This window comes from Herpailurus yagouaroundi, unplaced genomic scaffold, assembly GCF_014898765.1.
Source record: "Herpailurus yagouaroundi ecotype Mexico unplaced genomic scaffold, PumYag 28, whole genome shotgun sequence".
Classification (NCBI taxonomy): domain Eukaryota; kingdom Metazoa; phylum Chordata; class Mammalia; order Carnivora; family Felidae; genus Herpailurus; species Herpailurus yagouaroundi.
In genome coordinates this window covers 123,857,873-123,866,637 of record NW_024412376.1, presented here as the reverse complement: position 1 = coordinate 123,866,637, position 8,765 = coordinate 123,857,873, and the positions used below count along the sequence as shown (strand labels likewise).

The following is an 8,765-nucleotide window of genomic DNA, read 5'->3' as shown; positions in this document are numbered from 1 at the left end:
GGGGAGGGGCAGAGAGAGAGGGAGACACAGAATCGGAAACAGGCTCCAGGCTCCGAGCCATCAGCCCAGAGCCTGACGCGGGGCTCGAACTCACGGACCGCGAGATCGTGACCTGGCTGAAGTCGGACGCTTAACCGACTGCGCCACCCAGGCGCCCCCACGCTTCTCTTTTCAACCAATTAGCTTCAAGGGACTTGTACTCCCAGGTTAAATGTTAGAAGAGGCTAGGAATTTTTCCATAGTTTAATTTCTGTCTAATAATAATTTCTTTCTGGGCGCCTGGGTGGCTCAGACGGTTGCATGTCCAACTTCGGCTCAGGTCATGATCTCATGGTCTGCAAGTTCAATCCCCACGTCGGGCTCTGTGCTGACAGCTTGGAGCCTCGAGCCTGCTTTGGATTCTGTGTCTTCCTCGCTCTCTGCCCCTGCCCCACTCACACTCTGTCTCTCTTGCTCTCAAAAATAAATAATAAAAAAAAATAGTTTCTTTCTATGAAAGCTAACCTTGTTTTCCTTGTTACTTAGCCTTCGATATTTTATTTGCTCCTTTTCCAGAGGTTGTAATGTATTAACTCTTTTCTTTCTAGTTTGCTGTCCATTTCCCCTGATATTTCCAGAGGAAGGGAGAATTTAATTATACATATGAGAAAATACTGTGACAAATTATTTGATGACCTTAAATGATCTCCACATTCTGGTATTCACATCTCTGCACAACTCCCTCTCTTTGACTATGGGTGGGAACTGTGGCATGCTTCTAACCAACAGAACATGGCAAAGATGAAAGAATGTAATTTCTATTATTATTCTCCATAATATTATAACTTCCATTTTGCCAGCACTCTTCACACTAGTTAGCTATGATAAAGCAAGCTGCTATATTGGGAAGTGCCTTATGGAGAGAACTATGCAACAAGGGAAATGTAACCAACAATCAGCTAGACATTGAGGTTCTTAGTCAAATAGCCCCCAAAGAACTGAATTCTGCCAAATACCATGTAAATGAACTTAAAAATGGATTCTTCCTCTGTTGTACCTTTAAATGAGATCCCAGCGGGGTATGTGGGTGATTCAGTCAGTTAAGCATCCAACTTCAGCTCAGGTCATGATCTCATGGTTCACGAGTTAGAGCCGGATGGCTCTGTGCTGACAGCTCAAAGCCTGGAGCCTGCTTCAGATTCTGTGTCTCCCTCTTTCTCTCTCTGCCCTTCCCCCACTCACATTCTGTCTCTCTCTGTCTCTCTCTCTCAAAAACAAATAAACATAAATAAATAAATAAATAAATAAATAAATAAATAAGACCCCAGCTTTGGCTGACACTTTCATTGCAACCTTGTGGGAGACTCTGGAGAAGAGGGCCCAGCTAAGCAAAGCCTAGATCAAGACCCATAAAAACTCTGATACAGTAAATGTGTTGTTTTAAGCCACCAAGTTTGTTATAGTTTGTTATGCAATAATAAATGACAGACAAGTATCATCTTATTTCTCCTGTCATCCTATTCTTTGGCCAAAGTTTTGTTTTTCTGTCCCCACTTTGTCTATTACTGGTCACTCTATCCCTGAGATCTTCAATCCCTATTCTTTATATGTCTCCTAATAATAAAATACCAGCATCAGTAGGAATTCTGCACTTGGTAATGGTAGACTAGATCATTTGAATCAAACCTTTTGCCGAGAACATCTAGTAAAATTGAACGAAATTGATGAAAATCAATCTGAAAGCACTGGAGAATCAATAAGGCAGTGAAGAAAATTATCAGGAGAAGATCTTAGATGAGAAGGAGAGCTAGAGAGGAGCTCCATGTTTGAGGCCATTCCCCGTGGATCAACTACCAATTCTGGAAGAGGCCAAGAAGCTGAGAAATCGAAAAAAGGCTCACAGACTTTGGCACTGTGACCAGAGACAGAAATCAATAAGAAAATGATAACTAGGAGATCATCATATATTTGGAATTAAGAAAACACTTTCTAAATAATCCATGGGTCAGAGAAAAAAACACAATGGGAATTTAAAAGCACTAGGAATTGAATGATAAAAAGTAAAGCCACATAACAAAAAAATATGTGGGCTGCAACTAAAGCAGTTCATAAAATAAATTTTATATCCTTAATTTGATATTTTATAAAATGAAAAGTTTAAAAATTAAGATATAAACATCCAACCAAAGAGGTTGGAAAAAGAAAATCAAAATAAATCAAAGATAAAAAGAGTGAAAGTAGAAATTGATGAGTTGAAAAATTAATATATAATAGGATTAACAAGGCCAAAAATTGGTTCTTAGAGAATATTAATGAAATTGATAAACACTTACCAAAACTGACCAAAAAAAAAAAAAAAAAAAGCAAGAAGGCACAAATAACCAATACTAGAAATGGAAAAGGGAACCTTTCTTTTCTAATACAACCACTTACAGCTATGTATTTCCCCATTAACACTTTTCTTAGCTGCACCCTACAAATTTTGGTTTGCTGTACCATCATTATCATTCAATTAAAAATATTCCCAATCTCTTTTATAATTTTTTACTGACATCTTAGTTATTTGGAAGGATGTTGTTTAATTTTCCAGTAATTTCAACTTTTCTAGGTATCTTATTAATACTTTCTAATTTAATTCTCTTTGGTTAGAAAACATACTTTGTTAAGATTTTGATTTTTTTGACATGCATTGACTTGTTTTATGACCCAGTATATGATGTATCTTAGTGAATGCTTGAAAAAAGCGTGCATTCTGCCACTGATAGGTATATTTCTCTATAAATCAATGGATGATTGACAGGTTTGTTCAAATCTTCTATTTTGTTAGAAATTTTTATATCTAGTTTTTCTATCAATTACTAAGAGGAGGGGTTTTAAAATCTCACATTATGATTGTGGATTTGTCTATTTATCCCTTGAATTATGTTAGTTTTTGCTTTATGTGTTCTGCTTTATGTATTCAAACTGTGTCTCTTTTAAGATGACACAAAGAAATGGAAAGATGTTCCATGCTCATGAGTTAGAAAACCAAATATTGTTAAAAGGTCTACACTACCCAAAGCAATCAACAGATTTAATGCAATCTCTATCAAAATACCAACATTTTTCACAGAACTAGAACAAACAATCCTAAAATTTGTATGGCACAACAAAAGACCCTATTCAGGGTCAGGGTCAGCCAAAGTAATCTTGAAAAAGAAAAACAAAACTGGAAGTATCACAACTCCAGACTTCAAGTTTCATTACACAGCTGTAGTAATCAAAACAGTATGGCACTGGCATAAAATTAGACACATAGGTCAATGGAACAGAATAGAAAGTCCAGGAATAAACCCACAATTATATGGTCAATCAATCATTGACAAAGGAGGCAAAAATATGCAATGAAAGAAAGATAGTCTCTTCAACAAATGGTGCTGGGAAAACTAGACAGCAACATGCAAAAGAGTGAAACTAGGCCATTTTCTTACACCATACATAAAAATAAACTCAAAATGAATAAAGTACCTAAATGTGAGACCTGAAACCATGAAAATCCTAGACAGGACAGACAGTAATTTCTCTGACACTGGCCATAGCAATATCTTTCTAGGTAGGTCCCCTGAGGCATGGGAAACAAATGCAAAAAATAAACTGTTGGGACTACATCAAAATAAAAGGCTTCTGTACACCAAAGGAAACGCCAACAAAACTAAACAACAAGCTATTGAATGGGAAAAGACATTTGCAAGTGACATATCCAAAAAAGTGTTAGTATCCAAAATTACAAATAACTTATATAGCTCAACACCAAAAAAATGCAATTAAAAAATGAACAGAAGACATAAACAGACATTTCTCTACAGAAGATGTACAGATGGCCAACAGACACATGAAAAGATGCTCAACATCACTCATCATCAGGGAAATGCAAATCAAAACCACAATGAGATATAATCTCACACTTGTCAGAATGGCTATTATCAAAAAGACAAGAAATTGCAAGTATTGGCAAGGATGGGGAAAAAAGGGAAGGCTTGCACTTTGTTGGTGGTTATGTAAATCGGTGCCCCCACTGTGGAAGACAGTATGGAGGTTCCTCAAGAACTATCCTATGACCTAGTAATCACACTATTGTGTATTAACCCAAAGAATATGAAAATACTAATTTGAAGGGATATATGCACTCCAACGTTTCTTGCAACGTTATTTATAATAGCCAAACTATGGAAGCACCCCAAGTGTCTGTCAATAGTTAAATGGATAAAGAAGTGGGATATACAAACACATACACACACACAAAGGAATATTACTCATCCATAAAAAGAATGAAATCTTGCCATTTGCAACAACACGGATGGCTCTATAGAGAGTATAATGCTAAAATGAAATAAGTCCATTAGAGAAAGACAAATACCATATGCTTTCATTTTTATGTCAAATTTAAGAAAGAAAGAAAGAAACAAACAAACAAAAAAAGACCAATCAAAAAACCTACTCTTAACTATAGAGAACAATCAGATGATTACCAGGGGGGAGTGGGGTGGGGATGGGTGAAATAGGTGAAGGGGATTAAGAGTACACATCTTGATGAGCACTGAGTAATATATGGAACTGTTGAATCACTATATTGTACCCATGAAACTAATATAACACTATATGTTAACTATGCAGGAATTTAAATCTTAAAAAATAATAATAAAATAAAATAATAAAGTGTCTCAGCAGTATACAGTTGTGTGTTGCTTTTCCATTCTGACAATCTCTGCTTTTTGAAGTATTTAGTCCATTAATATTTAATATAATTGTTAATATTAGATTTAGAGCTACTATTTTCCTGTTTTAGTCTCATTTACTTTTTTGTTCCTCTATTTCTTTCTTTCCTTCTTTTGGTTAGTTAAGTAGTTTTTAGAATATCATTGTTTGCCACTGGCTTTTTAGGTATACACCTTTGCATTATGATTTTAATAATTGCTCTAGAAATTATATTGGGTATCTTTAACTTATTACAGTCTACCTAGATTTAATATTGTACTACTTCACATAAAATATGGGAACCTTGGGGGTGCCTGGGTGGCTCAGTTGGTTACGCATCCAACTTCAGCTCAGGTCATGATCTCATGGTTCATGAGTTAGAGCCTGATGGCTCTGTGCTGACAGCTCAGAGGCTGAAGCCTGCTTCAGTTCTGTGTCTCCCTCTCTCTCTCTCTGCCCCTCCCCTGCTCATGCTGTTTCTTCCTCTTTCAAAAATAAATAAACATTAAAAAGATTTTTTTAATAAAAAAATATGGGAACCTTGCCTAGTTCCATTTACCACTATCCCATCCTTTGCTTTACTGCTGTTAAATATATTAACATCTACATATATTTGAAAACCCGTAATACAAGGTTATAATTTCTGCCTTAAAGAATTATAATGTTTTTTAAGGGAATTAAGAGAAAAAATATATTTAGTTATTAGTACTTATCCACATATTTACCATATATGGTGCTCTTCACTCCTTTCTTTAGATCCAGTTTTCCCTCTGGTGTCATTTCCCTTCAGCCCGAATAAACACCCTTAAGCATTTCTTATAGTTAAGGTCTGCTGGCAACTAATTCTCCCAGTTTTCATATTTCTGAAAATGACTATTTTCCCCCAGTTTTTTGGATGGATAGGTTAGCTGGATATAGAATTTTGGTTTGACAGTTTTCCCCTCCAGCATTTAAAGCATTTTAAACATTCATCTCTTGCTCTGGGAAAAAGAAACTGCCATGTTGTTTGGACACTCAAGCAGCCTGTGTTAGTCTGTGTGGGCTTCCATAACAGAATATAAGACTGGGTGGCTTAAATAGAAATTTATTTTCTCACAGTTCTGGAAGATGCAAGTTCCAGATCAAGGTACCAGGCAGGGTTGATTTCTAGTGAGAAACCTGGCTTTCAAGTGGCCACCTTCTTGCTCTGTTCTCACATGAACTTTTCTCTGTGCACAGAGAAAGATGGAGGGAGGGAGAGAGAGAGAGAGAGAGAGAGAGAAAGAGAGAGAGACTGAGAGAGAGAATGCTCTGGTGTCCCTTACTCATAAGGATACCAGTCCTTTCAGATTGTCAGAAGGACACCAGTCCCTACCCTTATGACTTCATTTAACCTTAATTACCTCCTTAAGAATCCTACTTCCAAATATAGTCACATTTGGTGTTAGGGTCTCAACATATGAATTTTGGAGAGACACAATTCATTCCATGAAAAAGCCGTATTGAAAAGTCCAAGTGGGGGTGCCTGGGTGACTCAGTCGGTTAAGCGTCCAACTTCGGCTCAGGTCATGATCTTGCGGTCCATGAGTTTGAGCCCCGCTCTGGGCTCTGTGCTGACAGTTCAGAGCCTGGAGCCTGTTTCATATTCTGTGTCTCCCTCTTTCTCTGACCCTCCCCCGTTCATGCTCTGTCTCTCTCTGTCTCAAAAATAAATAAACGTTAAAAAAAATTAAAAAAAAAAAAAAGAAAAATCCAAGTGGTGGGAAACCAAGGCCTCCTGCCAACAGTCATGCGAGTGAGTCATGTTGGAAGCAGATACTGCAGCCCTAGCTGATGTCTGAATTGTACTCTCATTTACTCTTTGAGCCAGAGCCACCTGACTAAGCCACTCACAAATTTCTGACCCCGAGAAACTATGAGATAATAAATATTTGTTGTTTTAAGCTGCTAAATTCAGGGCTATTTAGCTACATTGTAATAGAAAACTAATATACCTATCCATTCAAGGGCTTTTATATTTTTTTCTTAGCTTCTAGAAATCTTTATTAAAAAATAATCAAAAATGTAAAAAAATACCCCTGTTCTAGGGGTGCTTGGGTGGCTCAGTTGGTTGAGCTTCTGACTCTCGATTGAAGCTCAGGTCATGGGATCAAGCTCCATGTCATGCTCTATGCTGAGCATGGAGCCTGCTTAAAATTCTCTCCCTCCCACTATCCGTTTCCCCCATTTGTACACGCTCTCTCTATATATAAAACACAGTTTTTTTTAATTCCTGTTCTGATGTTCACCACAGCAGTATTCATAATAGCAAAATTTAGAAACAATTTTAGTTTAGTATTCAGCAAAGAAATTAAGAGGTCCATTCAGCTTTTTACTTCAGCTTTACTCCATTTCTAAAAGTTCCTTTCTATTCCTTTATCTGTCATTTTTTTTGGTATTTTCATCAAAGTATTTATTTATTCATTTATTTAAAAATTTAATGCCAGTATAGTTAACATACAGTGTTATATTAATTTCAGGTGTACAATACAGTGATTCAACAGTTCTACATATTACTCAGTCCTCATTGTGGTAAGTATCCTCCTAATCCCCATCACCTACTTCACCCATTCACCCCCTACAACCTTCCCTTTGGTAACCACCAGTTCGTTCTCTATAGTTATAAGTTTGGTTTTTGGTTCATCTTTTTTTCTTAGTTCATTTGTTTCTCTAAGTTCCACATATTAGTGAAATCATATGATATTTGCCTTTCTCTGTCTTATTTCACCTAGCATTATACTCTCTTGATCCATCCATGTTGCTGCAAATGGCAATATTTCATTTTTTATGGCTGAATAATATTCCAGTGTGTGTGTGTGTGTGTGTGTGTTTGTGTGTGTGTGTGTGTGTGTGTGTGTGTGTGTATACCACATCTTCTTTATTCATTCATTTCTTAATGGACACTTGGGCTGTTTGTTCATTCTTGATAGTTTCCTATATAAACTCATCTTTGTAATCTCATTTTCTATTTCTTTGAACACTTTAATAACAGGGATTTTGTATTTGGCAATTGCAAACTATGCAGTCCTTAAAAATCTAAATCTGTTGGTTTTTTTTGCCTTTGTTTAACATTCATAGTAGTCTTCTTATGTGATTATTTTGAGATCATATTTCTTTTAAAATGTGGGTGCTTTTGGGGTCAAACTGAAAATTTCCTTCAAAAAGGGTTTGCTTCTGTTGTCAACCAGGAGTACTATTTCTTAGTCACTAAACCTCTTAAGCCTCTTTAGAGGCTTATAGAGAAAGTTTCACCCTGAACTTACATTGTACCAAAGGTCAGTGTGTTGCTTTAGTCTTCAGGCCTTGGAGAACCCTTCCTTGCTACCTGGATGTCTTCAAATTCTTTCCATGTCTTCAACTCTTTGCTGCTTCAGCCCTGAATCCTGCTTCTGTTGATCTGATCCTGGCAATCCCTTATCCTGGGCCCTGGGTCCTTTGATCCTTTTTCAGTTAATTTTTGTTAATAATGTGAGCTAGAAGCCCAACTTCATTCTTTTGCATGTGGATGTCCAGTTTGCCTTTCACTTGAATGGTTTTGGCACTGTTGTTGTAAATCGTTTGACCAAAATGTGAGGGTTTCTTTCTGGGCTCTCTATTCTATTCCATTGGTTCATATGTCTGTCTGTCTGTCAATACCATATAGTTTTGATTACTGCTGCTTTACATACACATATACTGCTACTATATTTTGAAAAGAGATATTGGGTCCTCCAATTTTGTTCATCTGTTAAAAGACTGTTTGGGCTATTTTGGGTCTCCTACGATTTCATATGAATTTTAAGATGTGTTTTTCTGTTTTTACAAAAAACGTCATTGGAATTTTGGTAGGAATTACACTGAATCTGGAGATTGTTTTGGGAAATATCGACATATTAACAATTTAAATCTTCCAATCCAAGAATATGGAATGTTTTTTACTTATGTGTTCTTTAATTTAAGCAATGTTTTGTAGTTTTCAGTGTACAAGTCTTTTGCCTCCTTGGTCACATGTATTCCTAAGTACTTTACTCTTTTCGATGCAAATATCCAGGCCA

The 8,765-nt window shown here is 36.5% G+C and overlaps 1 protein-coding gene and 1 long non-coding RNA gene across 4 annotated transcripts in view; one reads left to right on the top strand and one right to left on the bottom strand.

The window, feature by feature from the left end:
• The window catches only part of LOC121035492 (uncharacterized), a 54,764-nt gene that overhangs the window by 32,080 nt on the left and 13,919 nt on the right, over window positions 1–8,765 (top strand). Inside the window, exon 2 of one of the 2 annotated variants that reach the window (XR_005792920.1) lies at window positions 7,212–7,263. The exons of the other annotated variant lie outside the window; for it this stretch is intronic. This is a non-coding gene — a long non-coding RNA (uncharacterized LOC121035492). The remainder of the gene's footprint in view (window positions 1–7,211; window positions 7,264–8,765) is intronic. 2 annotated transcript variants of the gene reach the window in all.
• PDCL2 (phosducin like 2) overlaps window positions 1–8,765 on the bottom strand; it is a 36,144-nt gene that overhangs the window by 24,852 nt on the left and 2,527 nt on the right. The window lies entirely within an intron of this gene.